The following is a 26,243-nucleotide window of genomic DNA, read 5'->3' on the forward strand; positions in this document are numbered from 1 at the left end:
TGTCTCTCTGGAAGGCAACTCTTGTTCCAATTTGGTATACCTTGTTGTCAACAGACTGGACATTGGCGAGTAGTATGCTCGGGAGCGGGGAGCGATGTGCCTGTTTAAAAAGCCTGACCAGAAGACTGCCCCTTCTGCATCGCCGTTGTTTTCGGTCTGCTGCTGGGATTAGATCCATTGTCCTGGGTGGTGGTCCGAAGAGAGGATTTGCTTCGGGAAAGTCGTATTCCTGGTCTTAATGTTGGTAAGTTGACGTTGCTCTTATATCCAATAGTTCTTCCCAGCTGTATGTTAATAAGACCCCAAGATTAGCTGGGGTAACAATGTAAGAAATAATACATAACCAAAAAAAATACTGCATAGTTTCCGAGGAACGCGAAGCGAGGCGACAATCTTTGTTGGTGCCGTTGTCAGAATTATTGCCCCATCTATACATTTGCACAACATTTTTATTTACTTTTTTTTTACACCGGAACTTGATATCTTGAGATTATTTAATACAAGCAAGGTAGTGACTTGGGCCAACCAATCCTACTTCCCTTACCATTTCAATATGAACATGTGAAGCAATCAGTCTTTCTGTGGCTCCGGCTTTCTAGCAGGTACATATAAACATGATGAATGGAAAGAGAAATATGTATAAGTGCTTCACCATTGCTATTGCCTGTGTTGATGTGTTGCACAGACATGGCTTTGAGAGAGAGAGAGAGGGAGGGAGAGAGAGAGAGAGAAAGGTACGCACAGACGTGAATGACAGCTTTACAGTGTGCATAAAACTGTTCCACAGAGAGAAGCACACACTTATATTAGAAGAGCCAGCATACACCAACTCATAAGACAGCATGCCCCATAATGTTATGTAGTTCTTGGGGTCATTACCACTACCATGTGCTGAGAGGATGGGGTGGGTGGACCTTTTGATGAGTTAGCTGCCTGCAAGTAGTGCAGAACAATATTACTCAGTCTGCTTTATGCTTTTCAGGTATGGTGTCCAACATGTAATCACATGAATTTTGTACGGTATTCAACAGCTCAATTTCACGAAGTGTCCTTGGAGGGGTGTCACTGTTCCAAGGCTATATTTTGTATACCCTCAATGTTTTCAATTGTGATGCCATCCCATTTTATTGAGTAGGTGCTGTGTTTTATCATGATTTCCACCGTGTTGTTACTGATATATAGAAGTCCGGTACAGATAGGCCTATCTCAGGGGTAGTGCATCCTTCAGTCAAAGATAAAAAAAAAAAAAAAAAAACACAAATCGTGTGGATGTACATGTTAACTTAATATCACAATGAATGAAATCTGATGGCATGATGATAAACATTGTTGATTAGGAGATCAGGGATTTACAGTTCCAGGGGACAGGCCTGATAGAAGTGAAATAAATGCCATCCTTAGCATGGCTCTGTAATTCAATCTTTGGCTAAGATCTTTACGGTACTGCTATATAAACGAGAGAGCGTGACGCAGACAGTGGCGGCGTCTCCCAGATAAATCCCCATGACAGTCGGCGCAACGGTTCCATAACCGGTGACAAGGGATGATTTTCTGCCTCTGACAAGCCCTTGTATTGAGTATGATAACAGTTACTTTGTCTTCATCCAGAGAAGGAGTATAATATCAATCCGTTTGATGATCCAGCAAACCAAGTCGAGCACTTCTGTATCAATCTTCATACGATGCTGCCTGTTGTCTAACAAAGAGCCTAGAAATGGGATCATTCAATCACTCTGGGCTCGGCCACGCTGTCTGCCTGCCTGGGCCTTTCTGCCTGATGCTCAAGTGCCTTTACTCTCTCACTGTCAGCCTCTCACTCTTGTTTATTCATTCTTCCATTCTTTTTTTTCTGCCTTTTTCCCTTCCCTGTCCACTTTGTGAGCCGAGGCATCTTGCTGATGATCTACACTACAGTAGTCATTCTGTTTGATCATAACCCAATTTGACATTTTCAACACAGTTAAATGGCTGGTTACAAATGTGAGATGTTTTGTAGTGTAAACATATTGAAAGTGGATCTGTTTCAACCCCTCTCTCTCGCTCTCTCGTCATAGGCCCATATTGCCATCTACAAATGATCATTCCGTCTCTCCTGTTGTAGCTCTCTCTCTTTTTACCGATACAGCAGTCTTCCCTCGTTCTCCTCTCCCTCATCAGCCACACTATTTCCCTCTCATCTGTATTCCGTTAGAAAGGACACTGTCAAAGAAGGTGAACTCCAAATGTACAGCTAAGCTGTACTGCCATACCTGTGGCAGAATTATTGAATTTCGTTGCTCTCATCGTGGTAATTGAAATAAAAATGCAGTTACCCTGAGCCTACACAGAAATCAAATTCATGTAATACAAACATCTGTCTGTTTAAACTAGATATCAGATTTATTTTGCATGGGCTGCATCTAAAATCAAATCGAATCAAACTGTATTAGTCACATGCGCCGAATGTAGACCTTACAGTGAAATGCTTACTTATGAGCCCCTAACTAACAATTCCGTTTAAAAGAATACAGATAAGAATAATAAACAAAAGTAACAAGTAATTTAAGAGCAGCTGTTAAATAACAATAGCGAGACTATATACAGGGGTGTATGGGTACAGAGTCAATGTGCGGGGGGCAACCGTTATTTGAGGTAATATGTACATGTAGGTAGAGTTATTAAAGTGACTATGCATAGATGATAACAACAGAGAGTATAAAAGAGGGAGCGGGGCAATGCAAATAGTCTGAGTAGCCATTTGATTAGATGTTCAGGAGTCTTCTGGCTTGGGGGTACAAGCTGTTTAGAAGCCTCTTGGACCTAGACTTGGCGCTCCGGTACCACTTGCCGTGCGTTAGCAGAGAGAACAGTCTATGACTAGGGTGGCTGGTGTCTTTTTTCCTCTGACACCGCCTGGTATAGAGGTCCCGGATGGCAGGAAGCTTGGCCTCAGTGATGTACCTGGCCATTCGCACTACCCTCTCTGTATTGCCTTGCGGTTGGAGGCCGAGCAGTTGCCATACTGGTTGCATCCCAGTCAGGATGCTCTCGATGATGCAATAATATTGAAAATATTAAAATATAGGATACCTTAAGGGGTCTTGAAATTCAAAATAAAATAACAAAATGATCATGGACATTAATATGGAGTTGGTCCCCCCTTTGCTGCTATAACAGCCTCCACTCTTCTGGAAAAGCTTTCCACTAGATGTTGGAACATTGCTGTGGGGACTTGATTCCATTCAGCCACAAGAGCATTAGTGAGGTCGGGCACTGATGTTGGGCGATTAAAAATACCCCCAGACCTATTTCTCCTCCACCAAACTTTACAGTTGGCACTATGCATTGGGGCAGGTAGCGTTCTCCGGGCATCCGCCACACCCAGATTCGTCCATCGGACTTCCACATGGTAGAGCTTGATTCATCACTCCAGAGAACGCGTTTCCACTGCTCCAGAGTCCAATGGCGTTGAGTTTCACTCCACACTTGGCATTGTGCATGGTGAGCTTAGGCTTGTGTGTGGCTGCTCGGCCATGGAAACCCATTTCATGTGGCTTCCAACGAACAGTTATTGTACTGACGTTGCATCCAGAGGCAGTTTAGAACTCGGTAGTAAGTGTTGCAACCGAGGACAGATTTTATACGCTACACACTTCAGCACTCGGCGGTCCCGTTCTGTGAGCTTGTGTGGTCTACCACTTCGCGGCTGAGCCGTTGTTGCTCCGAGATGTTTCCACTTCACAATAACAGCCCTTTCAGTTGACCAGGGCAGCTCTAGCAGGGTAGAAATTTGACAGCTTGACTTGTTGGAAAGCTGGCATCCTATGACAGTGCCACATTGAAAGTCACTGAGCTCTTCAGTAAGGCCATTCTATTGCCAATGTTTGTCTGTGGAGAATGCATGGCTCTGTGCTCGATTTTATATACCTGTCAGTAACGGGTGTGACTGAAATAGCCGAATCCACTAATTTGAAAGGGTGTCCACATACTTTGTATATATAGTGTATATCAATAGCAATTTATTAGAGCACTTCATGTCCAATTTTCCCAAAATTATTTTTGAGGGAGTCTACTTTCTTTTACTAGGTTCTGCTGGCTCTGGTGTGATGTGCAGAGGGCTAGTATGAGCCTGGGCTATCCTTGTGAAATATAGCTCAATCAATAGTCGATCAGCAATCAACTATTACATGTCAGTTTTGATATATCCTATCATAGCTGTAGGTTGTTTGGCCATGTCTAATGTTCTGTGAAGATGGGCTTTTCATAATCTTTATTGTTTTTTTTTCTCTTTTTCACCCCATCAAAAAAAAAATTGGTGGAGTTTTGTGATATAAAACCTCTGAATGAGCAGAGAGAGAGGGAATGAGAGTGGATGAAGAAAACGATGAAATGTAACCCCTTTAAAACTGTATCATTTCCAGAGCATACCTCAGGGCGGTGAGCGTTTAACAGTGGGACGCGGGAAGCAGAGATCACTGGACTGGTAATTGTTTCCTCTAAATCTGCTGAGCTCTGAGAACGAAAACAAAATGCAGTTTTCATCAGGCGGCGGAGAAAGTGAGGGGGAAAAGGACAACGCAAGAGAAAGCACCAATGCTTTTGTCTATCCATGTTTGCGTCTTTTACTATAACCAAGTTACCACTGCTTACCACTGCTTACCACAACAAGTTGCTGTGCTAGATTATTTATTCAGAGGTAAATAAAAAATGTTGTATTTCAAGTGTTGACTTTATACCGTTATGTTATTTGCCGTCTTAATCACCTACCTTCTATTATTCAGGTTCATCAAAGGTATGTGGATTCAATGGAATAATTTCCAATTCCAGCATATATACTTGTTTTTCTCTTCCAATAAGGCCCCATTCAAATAAGGTGTTTTGAAGAAACCCCTTTTCAGTTATAGATATAAGTAGATGCTGCATTGTGGTGTTTTGAAAAGCACCTTGGCACTAACTTGGTTTGACATTCTCCCATTTCGTCAAAGCCCAAGCAATAGGCCTGATACCTCATTTAGTAGTAAAGTGATGTGCTTCTCCACAGCTACAAAAATGCATCAGAAAGGCAAAGTACGCTCCACACGCTCCACTTTGACCAATTTGTCTCCATCAATCAATTCATATAAACAATGAATGATTTAGCTAAAATAGTGTGAAGAATCTTGTGGGGATTTTTTTTCTCCCCCACTTTCTTTTCATTATATCCCCAAGTATGTGTGAGGTTTGGTCTCCACCACAAGTGCATTGCATTTGGCTTTGAAAGTCTCAGATTTAGCGCTGTGGTATTGGCTCATTTTTCATATCCATTGTTAGCTTGTCAGGGTGTCATAGCTGTTCCGCCGAGCTGTTAGATCAGTCCAAATGTATAAATCATCCAGGATCTGACACACTCATTTAATTTGGGAGGCCCTGGTGCGGCAGCACGCTTATTAATTGAAAAATCCCTTGCCCGTTTGCTGAATGGAAACAGTTAGGGCTTTTTATTTTATTTTTATTAACATGGATATTCCATATGATTTCCCTCAGTAGCCTGTTGACTCCCCGCCAGGCACTTTGACAAATATAGCATATGATGATAAATGACAATCTGTTGAATTCTTAGAGTCAAAAGTCCTCAACAAAATCCCCTTTGCATATAAAGAAAAGGGGGGGGGGGTATGGAGCTCAATGGCCAAAGCTCCCTCTCTCCCTCCCATTCGTCTATGCCGCGGTGGTTCCAACCCTGGGAGCCTGTGTTATTGTTTTCCATCTGTGAAATAAAGTAACAGTTACTTAATGTACCAAAAACAATTTGTCCAGTGTTTCTTTTCCCCCCCATTGAAGGCATGCATGGCTCGCTGAGGGCTCCCTTTATCTCAGGGAGGCTAATCCATTTTCACACTGCGCTCTGGCGCTCTCATTTTACAGCTGACGAGCTTGCAGGCTCCATGCTGGGCCCTGAAATGGGACCCCAGTCACTGCGGCCCCTCGGAGTTTGCGTAGGTAAGTGTGCAGAACAAATGCTGAAAAGCCTTTTAAAAAAAAGTTAAAGGGACTAGTTTTGGCTCAATTTTATTTTCTCTCCCGTCCCACCAGATCACCTACACTATACACTTCGCCTGCCTCTCAGTGTTTGCGTAAAGCTGTCAGTGGTACATGAGGTTGTGGTCGTGAAAGCGTGGATACTTTGTGGGGAGAACGAGTTAAAACAGGAGTGTTTCACTCATTTACTGTGAGTGTGTGTGTGCTCTTGTGAGTTTGTGTGTTTCACTCATTTACTGTGAGTGTGTGTGTGCTCTTGTGAGTTTGTGTTTCTACGTGAACTGTGTTAGTGAGTGTGTTTGAGTGTTATGTGAACTCCCTCTGTGCTGGTCAAGAGAGATGGGGAGTGTAGTGTAGTGAGGAGTCAGGCCAGAGGTGGGCGATTTCCGCTCCTAACACCCTGAAAAAAAAAATCCAATTTGAACACTCTCCCGCAGGACACATGGGCAAGATCAAAACAGTCACAATGACTGTGTGTCAAAACACAAAAGAAAGAGAGGAAAACGACAGGATATTTTAGAGGAACATTTTGCAGTGCACTGACCTGTGCGGACAGATGGACTGACCTTCACAACCTTTTACACATCATGGCTTAGTCATTCAAAGGTATAAACCAAAAGCCCAAAATTTAATGTGGAACCAACTCCAGTTTTACATAGCTAAAATGAGCACCCCATAACCTTAGTACCCCATAAGTCCACCGAGTATTTCAGTTTAAATATGATATGGTTAGGCACACATCAAATGATCAGAAGAGAGTGAAAAAGGACTATTTAAGTCACTTTTTTCACTGAAATACCAATGATTTAAACTATTACTGTATGCATAAATATGCAAATGTGACTGACTCTCTTGAATATGACAAATCAAAGCTCAGTTACACCCATTCCAAATAACAAGGTCTATAATAGACTAAGGAAGACCGGTAGACAGAGGAGCCCCCACATGCCCATGTTCTAATGTACTGGGGCAATAGCAAGCTTTTTCCTCAGCCACGACTTGCTTCCTTCCTTCACAGACTCACTGAAGAGGATGTAACCTAAATGGTAGGAAGCAACACTTTTTCTTATCTGTATGCCCATCGAAATCCTGATGCATTTTTTGCCCATCAGACTGTGGTGCCCATTCTGCTCAATACGTTGGCAAGTCACTGCGTTGATAATGATATTGTGGTCCCAGTGCTTCCAAATGAATTAGTATCTAATGAGAGGCCTTCTGTTGATCCAGTACCATGGGCACCGGGCTACCAGGTAGGTGCAGGGCCCATCATGTGCACCTCTGCTAGGGACAGTCAAGCAGGACTAAATGGGATCACCCTGGTTCAAAGGTATACAAGGTAAAAGCCTAGTTAGAGGCGGAAAAGTATAATTCCCTTCTCAACTGTGGATTAATTAGGCATAATGAGAATTGATTTGCAGCTCATTTATTAAACTAGGTTCATAAGAGAGGGGTCATTTAACGCTTTGGCAAAAAAATGTGTTAGATATCGAAACGCTTACTGAGTACTTTATGGCAGTGCTGGCATTAATATTACACAGTTCCTGCTCTCTGCCTTCCCTCCCTGGAATCAAGGTTGAACATGAGCTTATTGACACACCATAGGGCACATTTAGATGCTGGGGTAGGGACAAGGATTTGCTAAATTGTTTGCATTTTCACAATGACATTGGTTATTCAAAAAGTTTAGGCAGGACATGACCTGACATACAATTTCTGTTTCCTTAGGAAGAATCATGGTTACTTTGTCATCTCTCTCTTTTTCAATGATAGAGGTCACGGCAAAGATACTCTCACTCAAGCTACACCCCACAAGGGGATTTGATCCTCTCATCCTCACACTCTTATATTTTTAAGATCCACAACATCCTATCATTACATTCACAGTTATGTCCTTCAAGAATGGTTGATTTACTCCCGAGTCGTGCTTTCCTAGTCCCATGGTGTCAAGTCATTTAAGGCATCTGCGTCCTCTCTGGCCCAGCCTCGGCAGTCCCATCAGCCCCCCGTGGAGGCTCGTATTAGCGCATGCTCACACGGGCCACACACGGACGGCACACGGACGGCCCAGCCAGGAGGGCAGCTGGCCCAGCAGCCCAAGAGCTCTCAGGGTCCAGCAGCTGGAGATCTGTAAGTGAGCAGGCAAACACAGGAATATAACTTCAACCTCCATTTCAAAAAGATAACCTCCACAGATCTGTATTTGTCACGGCTTAGTCGGAAAAAAAATGTACTTGCTATAAAATAAGTATACAGTAAAATAAGTATAAAATAAGTTTTACAAAAAAAGTCATACAAAAGTTTGTTGTAGGAAACTAGTTAAAAATACAAATGTTTGTCTTCGTATTATGTTGCTGCACGTAATATGACACAATCATATATTACACAGTCATTTGCAGATTTCTGTAAAGCAATTGACCCTTCATTTAAGCCAATCACAGCGCTGCAATGAATAGCAACACTTCGGACAAGCTCATGTTTAAATAACATGAAAGCCAGTGAGGGCTATGGCAAAAACTGTGAGTTTTCTTTAAAAACGAATGTTTAAATTGCTAAATAGTTGAGCAGTGCACCAGGAGTACTTGCTACTGTGATTCCTGAAATGCAGAGTATGTCGATGGAGTGTTTTTCGAATATAAAAATATACTTTTGTTACATTGTTTGTGTGCTCAGCTGGTCAGCTAGCTCTGTCTCATTGACCAAATATTGGTCACATACATCTGTTTAGATATTGCGGGTGTAGCGAAATGCTGCAAATGTTGCTAACGTTAGCTACCTAGCCACTTAATATAACTTGTTTTCTCAAAATGTGTGTTTGCTATGAGTACAACTCCCATCTGCTGTCAACATCAGGATACTATTTGAGAGCAGTAGTTAGCTCCAAAAGAGGTTATAGCTTTGACTGCATGCTGACAGTGAATTCAGAGCCATTCAATGGCTAGCTACACTAAAAACATTATTTTATCAGGTTACTGTGAAGCAATTGTAATGACAGTCCACCACAACATACCCAAGAATTTTGTGATTAGCTCAGGATTTTCTGTGTTTAATTTCATTGTGTTTACGAAACACAGTTTGAGATCATTGTGAGGAATTGGGCTTCCTGGGAAAAGGGTGTCCGAGGTTGCAACAGTAACCAAGGGGGTCGTGGCGAAAGGTCAATTATTGGATATCCCCCTTTTTTTCTCCTCTTTTCCCATCATGGAGAATATGCAAAAGAGAAGTAACATCGTTACTTAATGCATCAGCAAAACCTTGGATCATTGTTACTCTAACTTCCGCGACGCATATAAGGCCCTGCCCCGCCCCCCTTTCGGGAAAGCTGACCACGACTCCATTTTGCTGATCCCTGCCTACAGGCAGAAATTAAAACAAGAGGCTCCCACGCTTAGGTCTGTCCAACGCTGGTTAGACCAAGCTGACTCTACACTCCAAGACTGCTTCCATCACGTGGACTGGGACATGTTTCGTATTGTGTCAGATGGAAATATTGACGAATACGCTGATTCGGTGTGCGAGTTCATTAGAACGTGCGTCGAAGATGTCGTTCCCATAGCAACGATAAAAACATTCCCAAACCAGAAACCGTGGATTGATGGCAGCATTCGCGTGAAACTGAAAGCGCGAACCACTGCTTTTAATCAGGGCAAGGTGTCTGGTAACATGTCCGAATATAAACAATGCAGCTATTCCCTCCGCAAGGCTATTAAACAAGCTAAGCGTCAGTACAGAGACAAAGTGGAATCTCAATTCAATGGCTCAGACACAAGAGGCATGTGGCAGGGTCTACAGTCAATCACGGACTACAAGAAGAAACCCAGCCCAGTCACGGACCAGGATGTCTTGCTCCCAGGCAGACTAAATAACTTTTTTGCCCGCTTTGAGGACAATACAGTGCCACTGACACGGCCTGCAACGAAAACATGCGGTCTCTCCTTCACTGCAGCCGAGGTGAGTAAGACATTTAAACGTGTTAACCCTCGCAAGGCTGCAGGCCCAGACGGCATCCCCAGCCGCGCCCTCAGAGCATGCGCAGACCAGCTGGCCGGTGTGTTTATGGACATATTCAATGAATCCCTATACCAGTCTGCTGTTCCCACATGCTTCAAGAGGGCCACCATTGTTCCTGTTCCCAAGAAAGCTAAGGTAACTGAGCTAAACGACTACCGCCCCGTAGCACTCACTTCCGTCATCATGAAGTGCTTTGAGAGACTAGTCAAGGAACATATCACCTCCACCCTACCTGACACCCTCGACCCACTCCAATTTGCTTACCGCCCAAATAGGTCCACAGACAATGCAATCTCAACCACACTGCACACTGCCCTAACCCACCTGGACAAGAGGAATACCTATGTGAGAATGCTGTTCATCGACTACAGCTCGGCATTCAACACCATAGTACCCTCCAAGCTCGTCATCAAGCTCGAGACCCTGGGTCTCGACCCCGCCCTGTGCAACTGGGTACTGGACTTCCTGACGGGCCGCCCCCAGGTGGTGAGGGTAGGCAACAACATCTCCTCCCCGCTGATCCTCAACACGGGGGCCCCACAAGGGTGCGTTCTGAGCCCTCTCCTGTACTCCCTGTTCACCCACGACTGCGTGGCCACGCACGCCTCCAACTCAATCATCAAGTTTGCGGACGACACAACAGTGGTAGGCTTGATTACCAACAATGACGAGACGGCCTACAGGGAGGAGGTGAGGGCCCTCGGAGTGTGGTGTCAGGAAAATAACCTCACACTCAACGTCAACAAAACTAAGGAGATGATTGTGGACTTCAGGAAACAGCAGAGGGAACACCCCCCTATCCACATCGATGGAACAGTAGTGGAGAGGGTAGCTAGTTTTAAGTTCCTCGGCATACACATCACAGACAAACTGAATTGGTCCACTCACACTGACAGAGTCGTGAAGAAGGCGCAGCAGCGCCTATTCAACCTCAGGGGGCTGAAGAAATTCGGCTTGTCACCAAAAGCACTCACAAACTTCTACAGATGCACAATCGAGAGCATCCTGGCGGGCTGTATCACCGCCTGGTACGGCAACTGCTCCGCCCTCAACCGTAAGGCTCTCCAGAGGGTAGTGAGGACTGCACAACGCATCACCGGGGGCAAACTACCTGCCCTCCAGGACACCTACACCACCCGTTGTTACAGGAAGGCCATAAAGATCATCAAGGACATCAACCACCCGAACCACTGCCTGTTCACCCCGCTATCATCCAGAAGGCGAGGTCAGTACAGGTGCATCAAAGCTGGGACCGAGAGACTGAAAAACAGCTTCTATCTCAAGGCCATCAGACTGTTAAACAGCCACCACTAACATTGAGTGGCTGCTGCCAACACACTGTCATTGACACTGACCCAACTCCAGCCATTTTAATAATGGGAAATTATGTAAATATATCACTAGCCACTTTAAACCATGCTACCTTATATAATGTTACTTACCCTACATTATTAATCTCATATGCATATGTATATACTGTACTCTACATCATCGACTGCATCCTTATGTAATACATGTATCACTAGCCACTTTAACTATGCCACTTTGTTTACTTTGTCTACACACTCATCTCATATGTATATACTGTACTCGATACCATCTACTGTATGCTGCTCTGTACCATCACTCATTCATATATCATTATGTACATATTCCTTATCCCCTTACACTGTGTATAAGACAGTAGTTTTAGAATTGTTAGTTAGATTACTTGTTGGTTATCACTGCATTGTCGGAACTAGAAGCACAAGCATTTCGCTACACTCGCATTAACATCTGCTAACCATGTGTATGTGACAAATACAATTTGATTTGAAATTTGATTTGATTTGATTTGAATTGTGCATAAGTGAAAGACCCGTTGGGCTGATGGGATTCACAGTCAAAACTGATATAAAGTCACTGAGTTAACCCCCTTAAACTAAACAACTGTAATGGACAGCATGAAAAATCTCCTGGCCCCCATGTCGACCCCTCCTTCCCCTCAACGTTTAGTCTGACCACCCTAAAGCTAATGCAGTTGACTCAGGAGTTGCTAGCAGGGTCATCTGCAGTTCAGCAGGAGGTTAAAGATAAAAACACTTCCATTCCTTTTGTGTTCACAGCATCCTCTCCTGGGGATAAAATGATAGAAACAAGAAAAAAAGAGAAAGATAACCAGACAAATATCTGAGTTCACAAACTACCCAAGCTCCTAAAATGTCTATCTAGATTTTGATTAATTTACAGGTTTATGGGTAGGGTTGCTTTTTAAGGCATTTCCGTTGTCGTAAACAGCCAAACAAATGTTACACAGGAAATGTTGTGTTTGCCTGAATTGTTCCCTGTAAATCTCTTCCAACAGAACATAATGTCTTTATAATGTGACCCTAGTGCAGTAAATGAGTTAACACCTCCAAGGAACGTAGCCAAGCTACTCCATGTAAATATAATTAAGAAAGATCTAGTTTTGCTGGGTATTATTAGAGCGATGCAATTCGTAAATGTATGACTCCTGTAAATGAAACCAGATTACAGCTTCGCTCCATGTCTAGGCCCCTCTCTCTGAAGAGACAACTGTTTTGGTGGGCTTAATTGTTTACATTAAGACGAGCTGGGGGGTTTCCATCTCCGTTGGACTGATTTGAAGTTTGCTCTCTCATCCACGTAACAAATGCTATGCGTTTAAGAGCGAGAAAGAGAGAGAGGCCCACCGTAGAGAGGCCATGCTAGACTGAGTCTGAAAGGACCACAAGCACTTCAGAAGAAGAGATTCATAATCACAGGCGAGATGACAGGTGGATCAAATTTCTAAACTTTTGTGTGTGAACACTGACAGGTCATCCGTCACCAGCCACGCCAGTGTTTTCTTAACCTCGCCATTGCATTAAGTCGACTTCCTGCCGCGTCGGAACAAGGTGACACATTGATGAGGAGTGAATATAACGGGGGGGGCTTTAAAGAGCTTTGGAATTGGAGAAATTACTGTGGTAGGGGATGTTGCGGGAAGGTGTCACACAAAGTGAGCATTTTTCTAGTCTGTATAGCCTTTGCTTGTGCAGTTTATAACATATACCTTCAAATGTGAATAAGTAGGGTAATATGCCATAAAGATTGCATTTGATAATGAAATGAGAATAATGATGACACTCATGGCCCTATAGCCATATTTTAAAGGTTTTTAACCACAAAGGATTGCTCCCCAGAAAAGGTATTGATTTAAACATAACAAATACCCAAATGGACACCCTACAACTATTTTTCAATTTACACCATGAATGGTGATGCCCTTAGTAAGCTGAGGGTGTGTGTACTGGCTAGGGGCAAAACTAAACCCATGCATCAAATCAAGGCGGAGAGAGTGTCACCAGCCACCATAAGCATGAAAACAAACTACTCTCACGTTGCTAAATACAGCCGTCTATGTTCAGTTACTTTGTCACAAATCACTGCAACACTTCCTTCCAATCCTTCATTTTGGGATTACTGGGATGCGGGCGGTGTGGCCGCCAACACGCCAGCCTGTCACATGCTCACTGGGGGTAATAATTGGTATGAAATTGTGTTATGGACAGCTGAAAGGTAAAGGCTCTGATCGCCCAGGAATCCACAGAGAGGATTCCTGTTTTACACCCTGTCAGGATTTCTTACTCCCCCCCCCTCCTCTCCTTTTCAGCTAGCGCTATGGATTTGTTGTCATGGGGTTCTGGCGATCTTGCTGACACCCTTGTCAGAAAATGAATTTTTCACCCGGCCCTTGATTGACTCCATTTGTGGGGTGTAACTCCATCAGAAAACGCCAGTCTCCTGCTCGCTCAGTCATCGGCTCTCTGACCGCTGGAGTCGAGAGGGAGACAGATACAGAGATGGAAGGAGAAAGACTGAGAGATACAGAGAAAGAGGAGGCAGTATTCTCAATGTGATATGGGAGGGACAGAGCGATACAAGGCATGCTTTCTTAAATCATTCTATGGTTGTCAGTTTCCTTTCACCCCTTCTAACATACACAGTTCTTAAAACAGCCTACCAAATAAATCGTTTTGATAACATGCAGGAATAGTCATGCTCCATTGCAGCATGTTGCACGCCTGTGGGAGACAAACAACCAAGCAAATCTGTGTTTGACTGGGATGTTGGTTTTGATACGTGTTAACAAATCACATGTTCAACAACAAGCCTCTGACACAGAACAAGAGGTATTCATTTTTCCCTGACAGTGGGATGGAGATGGGCATGTAGGAAGAGAGGGAGAAGGGAGGGATGGAAGGAAGGAGAGGGAGAGGGGAGGGATGGGAGCAGAGGGAAAAGGGAATGAAGGGAGGAGAGGAAGAAGCGAGGGATGGGAGGAGAACAGAGGGATGGGATAAGATGGAGAAATGATGGGAAGGGGAAGGGGTGTCACTTGTATATAAAATATATCAATCTGAGAAGAGGAGCCTGTCAGTAATGCTGCATTTGTTTGTGTGGTCTCTGATGCAGATACTATTTGACCTCCGAGACTGAGTCAGCAAGCCCCCAATGCAATCATTTGCACATAAAAAGAAAACTGCACTTTGCTTAGCAAGAATGTTTACCATGTATTTCAAGGGATAACGTAATAGGTACAAATTAGAGGGTACGGTATGATCCTTTCAATGCATGGTTTGCAATAGTTTTCAATACACATAACAAGCTAATTGTTGGTTCTTTAAGTCGAATGACATGATTGAGAAAAAAGAATGGCCATCGTTCAAATTCCACCACCGTTATTCATACCTTAATATGACAGCTGATACTGGTCTCCCAAAAGCCGAACCCAGTGGAAACTACTCCTCTATGTCTCACATATTCTTCTCCATGGCTTATCAGTCTGAAAGCCAGGGGAGCTATCCACTCTTACTCTTCTATTAGGGAGCACATGTCAGGACCTATTTGCCACTGGTTACTTTGAGAGTGACATCAGTGATGACCTCTTGACCTTTGCCGACAGAGAAATGCTTCTGCAATAGTTTTTCCATTATGGAGGCTGGTGAGCACAAACACCACACAGATATGTTGGAGTGGAGGAGGAGAAAGAAAACTAAAAGGCACTTAAACCTGTATTTGACCTATCATGTTTCCATATTGTGTGAGAGGTGTATATGAAACCAGTGTTGACCTGCTTTGGCCCCATAGGCAAAGGCTCATCAATCTGTCATTGGACACCTATGCTCACACCTCTGCCTTGACCCTCTACTACAGGATATAGCTTCAGATAAGGAGGTCAATGCACGCACACACGCACGCGGACACACACACACACACGCACACAATCCATTCATTACTGTGCCTTTGTCTGTCTCTCTCCCTTCTGATGTGTGCTTGCTTGTCTGTGTATGTGTGAACCAGTCTTCAATATATGTATGGTGGAGTCGAAGCAGTTGCGTATTAAGGGGTAAATTGTTGCCACCGAGCATTCAACACGCCTCGCAACAGGTCAGAAGGAGAGTTTCATATATAAGCTTGCTGTTTGAGCTGAAGAGCTAGAAGATACTCAAGCTTTTAGAACAGTATGCTTTGGGGTGGTCTGGTCAATATAGCAGCTCTGAACAGACGTCAGCAGGATATATCATCTTTCTAGCTCCTTGATCAGGCACAATTACCAACAAACTAGATCGTCAATGAGCTCATATTTCAGATCTAATGAATTGATCCATCCACTAAGAATATCAGGGATGAGCAAAGCTGGTCAATAGTGTTAACCCTGTAACAGTTGTTTAGTCAAATGTTTGCTTACGTTTGTTTTCAGAGCATGCCTTACTCCTATAGCTGGACGTACTGTATGCACTGCACGGTGAATCTATTACACAGACCACTTTCCCTGCTCGCGTGCACCAGGCCTGACTGACAAATGAACCGTGTCAAGCGATGAAGAACAAACTACTAGCGAGGGAAGATGTGACGTTCTTCGACACTGATTTATGTAATATGACACTAATTCTCCGACGGGACTATTCCTGTCTCGTCACTCATTACCGTGCCGCTCGGCTCACAAAAGCACACGTCGTCAACTGAAGTCTCTACAGGTCGGTCTACAAGCAGTAAGCAGCGCTACCTCTGCTGGCCTCTGCAATCATCTGATTACCCCAGCCCCCCCCCACCCCCCACTCGCAAGCTGGATTCTGTCATTTCATTCAAATTACCCATGAACCTTGGTCTTGCGTGTCAACAGTAAATGTCATGGCGAACCTATTGAGAGACCCGAGGCGTAAAGTGATGCTTTGTGAGGTCACCGTGGTGCAGCAATAAAGGGTTTCTTTACAGACTCGACCAGGGAGGGATGGATAGCTGAGGTGTTTGGTCATGCTGAGGGGGGAAGAGGGGAGGTGGGCTGGTGGAGTAGGGCTGTGGACTCTACAATATGTCAAAAAGCATTCTACAGGGATGCTGGCCTATGTTGATATGAATGCTTCCCGCAGTTGTGTCAACTTAGCTGAACGTCCTTTGGTTGGTGGACTATTCTTGATACACACGGGAAACTGTTGAGTGTGAAAAACCCAGCAGCGTTGCCATTCTTGACACAAACCGTTGCGCCTGGCACCTGCTACCATACCCCGTTCAAAGGCACTTTTGTTCTCTTGCCCATTCACCCTCCGAATGACACACATACACAATCCATGTCTCAATTGTCTCAAGGCTTCAAAATCCTTCTTTAAACCTGTCTCCTCCCCTTCATCTACACTGATTGAAGTGGATTTAACAATTCACATCAATAAGGGATCTTAGCTTTCACCTGGTCAGTCTATGTCATGGAAAGAGCAGGTATTCTTAATGTTTTGTATTCTCAATGTATATATTGTGTGTGTGTGTGTGTGTGTGTGTGTGTGTGTGTGTGTGTGTGTGTGTGTGTGTGTGTGTGTGTGTGTGTGTGTGTGTGTGTGTGTGTGTGTGTGTGTGTGTGTGTGTGTGTGTGTGTGAGAGAGAGAGCTGTAAGGGGATGAGAGGGACCCAGCTGGTAGAGTTGTGACTGGGGTCAAAAGGCCTGTCACTCGGTGGCCTGACAGGAGCTTTAACCATAGGCCTTATTGTTGGACACTGGCTGGCTGCATAGAGATTGGCTTGATGAGTACCCCCTCCCTACTCTGTTGAAGTCTGATGGACCTCCAGACCATAACCCCCCTTCCAGACCCCTGAAGACCACTTCAGACCACCTACACCCCAAGAACTACACTCTCTGCTGGGTATATCTTGGCCCTCTCATGGTTAATGATTTGGTCATGTGCCACGGTCCCTTCTCGAAGCCATTTTCATATCAGAAGGCATATGGTAAGAGAGTTATGGCCCATTCTAAACGTATCAGCGCATTATATTCAAATGTGTATCTGTGTTTTTAAACCGTGTTAACACATTCAAGACGCCCATATAACACACAAGTTGTAAGTATTGAAAGTTAATTTCCTCACTCACACATTCATAAATTCATTAGAGTGACTTCCCATCAGAGTATCAGTTACATTAAGCTTCATTAACTTCTTTTTTACTTCATTCTGTTCTTTATATTAGCTAATTAGCTCAGGGGTGGCCACAAATTAATTACCATCTTACTACAGCTTTGTGCAATTGCATTCTGTTTATTTAGTTTCTCCTATTAACTTTTAATCTTTTTCTACTCGTTAAAAAAAAGCAATTAGGCATTTTTTGATAAACAAAAATGAAGCTAGCTCAGGGATAATCAGCAACTCTGCGTGTCGTCTCCAGAAAATTACCCTGCTGTCAGCTAATTTGACCTCTGAACCCTTACCAAGCCCAGAAAAGGCTCTTTTGTTGCTTTATAAAGGACAAGGTTGCAACTGAGAGAATGGTAAAAACACACCATTAACCTATGTAACACAACATGACACAATTTTTGTTTTCCTGATGTGCTCAAAAGTTTTCCTGATCTTCTCATCTCAATTTGTACTACGTTATTATGATGGTTGCTACTACAGACTACTAAAAACGGTGGCTATCAATTTTAAACATTGTCTCTACTGTAGTTTTAATGAAGTACACAAACCTTTTATCAAAGCCTAGAATGGATTCCAATACTCACATGACATTTTGCTAAATAACACAGCCACACATGGGATTCATAGCTGAATCATGGGTAACACAGAATTTTCATCGTGACAAATTAGGTTGCATTTCAAATGTAGGAAACTAACTTCCTAATTTGAAGAAAATTAAGGAATCATGGGGAAAGCCACCTCACTTCCTGTTTTGCCTTATATGGACAGGTGCGATTGGTCACGTGACATGACAGCCCATCATCCCCTGCAGAGATGCTGCGTGCTGCAGTCGTAGATTCTCCTCAAAGTATTTCAATAAAGCAACACAATGGCTGCTTCATTAGTCCATTGATTCATTAATGCAGCCGTCCTTCTTCCTCATATTCACCCAACACAAACACTGATGATACACAAGGTAACCGTAATGGTAACTGGGGCTATGGTCGAAGTCCTTTCAAAGTAACTAGAGGCCTATCCGCTTTGATGAAGCAGCCCATTTATACCCTGTCTCACACGAGAGGTCATCCTTCTCCATATTCTATGTATTGACCCAGGCTGCTCCTTTTATTACGAACAGGTTTTTTATTGAAGGATGATTACATTGAATGATGTCAAGTGAGGGGAGAAAAGATCGACCACAATAATGGCGTTCCGGAGAGAAGAGACAGAGACGGGGGCTGAGCAGGGGAGGGGGTTCATGTCGATGCCTCTCCTCCCGCCTTGTCTTTCTTTGCTGCTCACAAATTGAGTCACATCCTCGGCTCATCCATTATTTAGGGAGGATCGGACTCTCCTGGCATCTATGGATTTGATAATCATTCCCATGTCCATATTAAATATGTGACATAAATTTCACAGTAGGAGCCTGTCAATGATGGGCTGTGGTGAGCAACTAAAGGTGTGGAAGGGGAACTAATGTATGGAGATGACAGAGAGTGTGAGAGAGAGAGGGGGGGAGGGAGAGAGCAAGAGAGACAAAGGGAGAGAGACTGAGAAAGAAAATAGAGTTTTGTTTGTGTCTATGTGATGATGCAACATAAACATGTTTCAGGGTTTATGATAATATCTTGTTGTGCTTTAACATTACCTCAGGGCTCTGGGTACATCAGGGCACACAAAATATCCAATAAAGAGGCTTTTATTTTACATGTACCAGTTAGCGTCTATAAAAAAAGGGTCTTGAATGTATATAAAAGCTGGTCCCCGAGGCTAAGTTTTTGGGTGTGTATCTGTGTGTGTGGGCAGGGGAGGGAGGGAGAGAGAGGTTTGAGGTGGTGACTCGCTGTAAAAAAAAAAACAAGATAGCAAGGGCATGACAACAAGAAACAGCATCTGTTAGACAGGCAGGCAGTATGTCTCTACTCTTCCTTCCATGGTGGACTCTTCCTCCGGTGTGATTCTGTACAGCTGGTGGCCACGAATACTGGCCTACGCACAACAGATGTTTCTCTGCAGGCTAACCAATATATTATCACCTGATAACCAATGACAAATGCTCCTCCGTATTGTGTGAGACAAAAGTCAAAGAGAAACCTTGCCCGGCGTGGATAGCTGTGTGTGTGTGGTTAGAGAGGAAAGAGGTGTTGGAAGTGTGTGGTATGATACAGTAGGCTGGTCAAAAATTGAGGAGTTTGGAAGAGAGAGGGACATGCTAGGTGTTTGCTTGTGGACAGGAAGGATTAGCTACTGTACAAAAATTATATAGTCTTAATTTTTTAATGAAGATTTAATGTTAAGTTATCTCATGAAATTACTGTGTGAAAAATTGATCAATTCATTTTCACCTTCAAATGCATGTGAATAATATTTTGACGTCCATACATTTTAGGTTCAATTTGTATTTTCACTAAAACTGTGGTTCAGATCTCCTTGGCAGGTCCTTTTGATTTGACTCAATGGAGGACACCTTCAGAAGAACAGCTAAATCAAGAGGAACTTGAGAAAGTCTTAATTTGGAGACAATGGCTGGGCACACACAATTAGCAGCCAATCTGAAGTCTGTGGTATTTTCCAGGACGACATGCTGAATTTAAAACAAACATTTGACTAAGTAAAGCAGTATTGACAGTTACTTTTCTGTTTGGTCTGCCCTAATAAAACCACAGGCTGTGTGTGAAACAAAGTGCCCTGGCTCTGTACAGTGTAAGCTATTCCCTAAATCAGACAATTTTGGAAAGCGTGTGAAAATACACCCAGAGCTGTTTAACATTTTTTTTTTTTTACTATGATGCATAGTTTAGCATACAAATGTTTAATCTACTGTTAGCTGACATTAGGCTCATTCAAGGGATCCCTCTGGTTAATTTAAGGAGCATGTGTGATTGCACACTGCCATTGATGTGATTTAGTCAGCGGGGAGCTCCAAGTCCCTGGTGTGATGCTGTGGAGATGTCTGGTACTTCCACCAGTCTCACACAGGCAGGATAAGAGCTATGGATCAAACGGGAGACAGTTTGAGACTATAGGTGAGTCTAGTTTTTCCAGAACATATGGCTGTTTGAAACGAGGAACAGAAGGCAAGTCTGTTCCTCAAACGCCAAACAATTATATCATATTATGTTCACATTGTTGATTTCTGTTTCATGTCTGATCGTGTGATTGTCAGATTATGCGTTTGATGGAAGTCATTTGTGACATGTGCACAACTTGTCGTTCATTTTCTCCTGTCATGTCAACCCTGACAGGTCGGATATTTTCAGACACGTACAAATTGAGTAGCATGTTGAGGTGCAATGTGAGGAAATAGGGCATAGCCACTGTTCTGTTTTTTTATTTGCTTTCGTCCATTTCATAACAGGTTATATTGATAACGCATAGAGTACTTTGGTTATGGTATTTTACGTTGGTATAGGATCCAGCGTTCTGGACTATCCAACGTTATAGAAATAAAATGATTTTTAGATGAGATAATAATAATTCTATGTAATTTAGGAAAATATAAACATGGAATTGGAGTGGAACAAGTCCAGAACTGTTTCAACAACTAACACAGTATAAAGGTTCCTGTTTAACAGGGGATCAATCATAGATCGCATATCCTTATAGCCCATTGGTTTAAAAAAGGATAATTCCCAAATAACATGCAACATCTGCTTTAATGAGAATACCCACTGTCATCGTTCCATTGCGGCTGAGGCGAGTGTCAGCAGAGCAAGACAAAACAAATTCAATAATAATTAACTTTAGTCATCTACTCATCCGCCATGGCTCATCAACTTTAGGGAAAATTTCCCCCGGAACTTTAGTAATGCCTAGCTAGTCTCTCCTATGTGTTCAAGTGCTGCTGCGGAGGATAAAGCTTTGCGGAGTCACACCCGTAAGTGCTGTTTTTTCGAGCATCCTCAAAACCTTGGTTTCGTCCTAGTTTTGAGTCTCATCGTATGCTTTTTTTTGTGAGGGGAAATGATTCTTTACTCAACTATTGCTGTTCTCTATGGAGACAAATGTATAGTTTTCATTCATACCGTATAAATGTGCATTACCAGAATAAAAACAAGTCTGGCCACAAATGTTATTTTTTATCTGTCAGCTTATTATTTGTCTTTCTTATCTTCGGCCTGGGCAGAGAGACTGGGAAGGCGGGGGGACTGAGGAGGCGGGGGCAGGAGGAGGAAAGGGGGGTGCTGCTTGATGAGTGCCTGCTGGCTTGGCCATATGCTTGCTGTCAGATGGCTGTACAGGTAATATCAGGCCTCCTTCAGAACACCTCTCTGGCTGGCAGGCCCAATCAGGCTCAGGAAGCCTGGCTGATTGGACTGACATACTCCATCAAACCCAGCACCAAAGTGCCCCTGACCGCGTGCAATGGCCTGACTGCCTCGGACATCACGGCTAATTCGCAGTGAGAGGGGCTGCTTTCTTTTGCAATCGCTCACTGTATAGAAGAATGGAAATATTTTGTTTGAAGAACAGTAACCCCAATACAGTGTTGGATGTAATGATTATGGCTGTAAATACATTTGCTCTCGAGCCTATTTTGGCATTTATCAAAAGTATGTTACATATTAGTTCATTTCAGCAGCATAAACAGTTGCAATGTATATTTTTCTATTATATCTTCACTTTCATACTATCAGCTGCGTATGACCACCAGTGTTAACAGTCTTTGTATGTTTGTGTGCATGGAACCCTGTTCATTTACAATGGGTTGTCCATATACAATATCTCAATGGCATCAGAGGGTAGGGCTGCCATCTTATTGGCTCTCAACCAACCATGCTATTTTGTTTGTTTTCTCGTGTTGTTCGTAACTTGTTTTGTACATCATTTTGCTGCTACCATCTCTTATGATCGAAAAGAGCTTCAGGACATCAGAAATGAGATTGCTCACCTCAAACTAGATGAAGAGTTCTCGTTCAATGAATCGGATGGGAGGGATATACTACATACACCCGACCAGGCCCAGATCGCTGTGATTCGCTGGTGGAGGAAAGTGAGATTTTGTGGAAAAAGATCCGGGTGCCTTGTGAGGATCAGGCGACATGTGGCTAATCTGCCCTTGCCTGCCGTCCTGCTAACTAATGCTCAATCGCTGGAAAATAAATGGGACGAGCTGAAAGCACGTATATTACATTTACATTTAAGTCATTTAGCAGACGCTCTTATCCAGAGCGACTTACAAATTGGTGCATTCACCTTATGACATCCAGTAGAATAGTCACTTTACAATAGTGCATCTAAATCTTAAAGGGGGGGGAGGGGGGGGAAGGATTACTTATCCTATCCTAGGTATTCCTTAAAGAGGTGGGGTTTCAGGAGTCTCCGGAAGGTGGTGATTGACTCCGCTGTCCTGGCGTCGTGAGGGAGTTTGTTCCACCATTGGGGGCCAGAGCAGCGAACAGTTTTGACTGGGCTGAGCGGGAACTGTACTTCCTCAGTGGTAGGGAGGCGAGCAGGCCAGAGGTGGATGAACGCAGTGCCCTTGTTTGGGTGTAGGGCCTGATCAGAGCCTGGAGGTACTGAGGTGCCGTTCCCCTCACAGCTCCGTAGGCAAGCACCATGGTCTTGTAGCGGATGCGAGCTTCAACTGGAAGCCAGTGGAGAGAGCGGAGGAGCGGGGTGACGTGAGAGAACTTGGGAAGGTTGAACACCAGACGGGCTGCGGCGTTCTGGATGAGTTGTAGGGGTTTAATGGCACAGGCAGGGAGCCCAGCCAACAGCGAGTTGCAGTAGTCCAAACGGGAGATGACAAGTGCCTGGATTAGGACCTGCGCCGCTTCCTGTGTATATCCTACAAACCATATAATAAAAACAGTAATATCTTATGTTTCACCGAGTCGTGGCTGAACGATGACATTAAGAGCAATTTTGTATTTATTTTTTACTTCACCAAGTTGAGAACTAGTTCTCATTTACAATTGCAACCTGGCCAAGATGAAGCAAAGCAGTTCGACACATACAACAACACGGAGTTACACTTTATTTATTTGGCCAAGATAAAGCAAAGCATACAACGACACAGAGTTACACATGGAGTAAAATAAAACATACAGTCAATAATATAGTAGAAACAAGTCTATATACAATGTGAGCAAATAAGGTGAGATAAGGGAGGTAAAGGCAAAAAAGGCCATGGTGGCAAAGTAAATACAATATAGCAAGGAAAACACTGGAATGGTGGATCTGCAGTGGAAGAATGTACAAAGTAGAAATAAAAATAATGGGGTGCAAAGGAGCAAAATAAATAAATAAATAAATAAATTAAAATAAATACAGTAGGGAGGTAGTTGTTTGAGCTAAATTATAGATGGGCTATGTACAGGTGCAGTAATCTGTGAGCTGCTCTGACAGCTGGTGCTTAAAGCGAGTGAGGATTTCCAGTTTCAGCGATTTTTGTAGTTCGTTCCAGTCATTGGCAGCAGAGAACTGGAAGGAGAGGCGGCCAAAGAAAGAATTGGTTTTGGGGGTGACCAGAGAGATATACCTGCTGGAGCGCGTGCTACAGGTGGGTGATGCTATGGTGACCAGCAAGCTGAGATAAGGGGGGACTTTACCTAGCAGGGTCTTGTAGATGACATGGAGCCAGTGGGTTTGGCGACAAGTATGAAGCGAGGGCTAGCCAATGAGAGCATAAAAACATACAGCTGGCAGGTTATACACTCCATCGGCAAGACAGAACAGCAGCCTCTGGTAAGACACGGGGCGGGGGCCTATGCGTGTGAACAACAGCTTGTGCACGATATCTAAGGAAGTCTCGAGGTCTCATGAGTATCTCACGATAAGCTGAAGACCACACTATCTACCTAGACAGTTTTCATCTGTATTTTTTGTAGCTGTTTACATACCACCATAGACCAATGCTGGCACTAAAACCGCGCTCAATGATCTGTATGCCGCCATGAGCAAACAGGAAAACGATCATCCAGAGGCGGTGCTCCTATTGGCCGGGGACTTTAATACAGGGAAATTTAATTCAATTTTACCTAATTTCTATCAGATTGTTAGATGTGCAACCAGAGGAAAAATAATTCTCGACCACCTTTACTCCACACACAGAGACGCGTACAAAGCTCTCCTTTGCCCACCATTTGGCAAATCTGACATTAATTATATCCTCCTGATTTCTGCTTACAAGCAAAAATTAAAGCAGGAAGCACCAGTGACTCGGTCTATAAAAAAGTAGTCAGATGAAGCAGATGCTGAAGTGCTTTACTAGCACAGACTGGAATATGTTCCAGGATTCTTCCGATGGCATTGAGGAGTACACAACATCAGTCACTGGCTTTATAAATAAGTGCATCGAGGACATTGTCCCCACAGTGACTGTACGTACATACCCCGACCAGAAGCCATGGATTACAGGCAACATTCGCACTGAGCTAAAGGGTGGAGCTGCCGCTTTCAAGGAGCGGGACTCTAACCCAGAAGCTTATAAGAAATCCCACAATGCACTTTGACGAATCATCAAACAGGAAAAGTGTCAATACAGGACTAAGATCGAATCGCACTGCACCGGCTCCGACGCTCGTCGGATGTTGCTGGGAAAACTATGGGCAAACTATTACAGACTACAAAGGGAAGCACAGCCGAGAGCTGCCCAGTGACACGAGCCTAACAGACGATGTCACGCCCTGACCTTAGAGAGCCGTATAGGGAAGAGGTCAGAGACCTGACCGTATGGTTCAAGGACAACAACCTCTCTCTGAACATGATCAAAACATGGGGGATGATTGGGGACTACAGGAAAAGGAGGACCGAGCAAGCCCCCATACTCATCGACATGGCTGTTGCGGAGCAGGATGAGAGCTTCAAGTTCCTTGGTGTCCACATCACCAACAAACTAACATGGTCCAAGCACACCAAGACGGTCGGGAAGAGGGCACGACAAACCTATTCCCCTTCAGGAGACTGAAAAGATTTGGCATGGGTCCTCAGATCCTCAAAAGGTTTTACAGCTGCACCATTGAGCGCATCCTGATGGGTTGCATCACTGCCTGGTATGGCAACTGCTCGTCCTCCGACTGCAAGGCACTACATCGGGTAGTCCGTCCGGCCCGGTATATCACCGGGGCCAAGCTTTCTGCCATCCAGGTGGTGTCAGGGGAGGGCCCTAAAACTTGTCAAAGACTCCAGCCACCCAAGTCATGGACTGTTCTCTCTGATATCACACGGCAAGCAGTACCGGAGCGCCAAGTCTAGGTCCAAGAGGCTCCTAAATAGCTTAAGGCATAAAACTCCTGAACAGCTAATCAAATGGCTACCCAGACTATTTGCATTGCTCTCCAGGAACACTGCTGCTACTCTCTGTTATTATCTATGCATAGGCACTTTAATAACTCTGCCTACATGTATATATTACTCTGTACCGGTACCCCCTGTATATAGCCCAACTACTGTTATTATTTGTCCTTCTTATCACTTTCTTTTTTTGTAGGTATTTTCTTAACGACATTGTTGGTTAAGGGCTTGTAAGTAAGCATTTCACATGTGCCGAGAACCTGCTGTATGTGACAAATAACATTTGATTTGATTTGTTATTTCCCTATGTATTTGCCTCTGTACGCATGTTTTCAGGGCAGCCACATAAGGATTCATAATGAATTCTCTCCTCGCTGAGCACGTTGGACCATGTGGTGTTTCAGATCAACGCATGTGGCACTGTCTTTATCTACCTCTTATTTTCATCCATGCCTAACCAAACCATGTATTTCAAATAAAACTCCTACTAGTTTGACATAATTAAGTATTTCATACAGTTGGGGCTTTAATCATCTTTAAATCCCCCAAAATATAGTCTAAATTAAATGTTTATGA

Source organism: Oncorhynchus keta, chromosome 31, assembly GCF_023373465.1.
Source record: "Oncorhynchus keta strain PuntledgeMale-10-30-2019 chromosome 31, Oket_V2, whole genome shotgun sequence".
In the NCBI taxonomy this organism is placed as follows: Eukaryota; Metazoa; Chordata; class Actinopteri; order Salmoniformes; family Salmonidae; genus Oncorhynchus; species Oncorhynchus keta.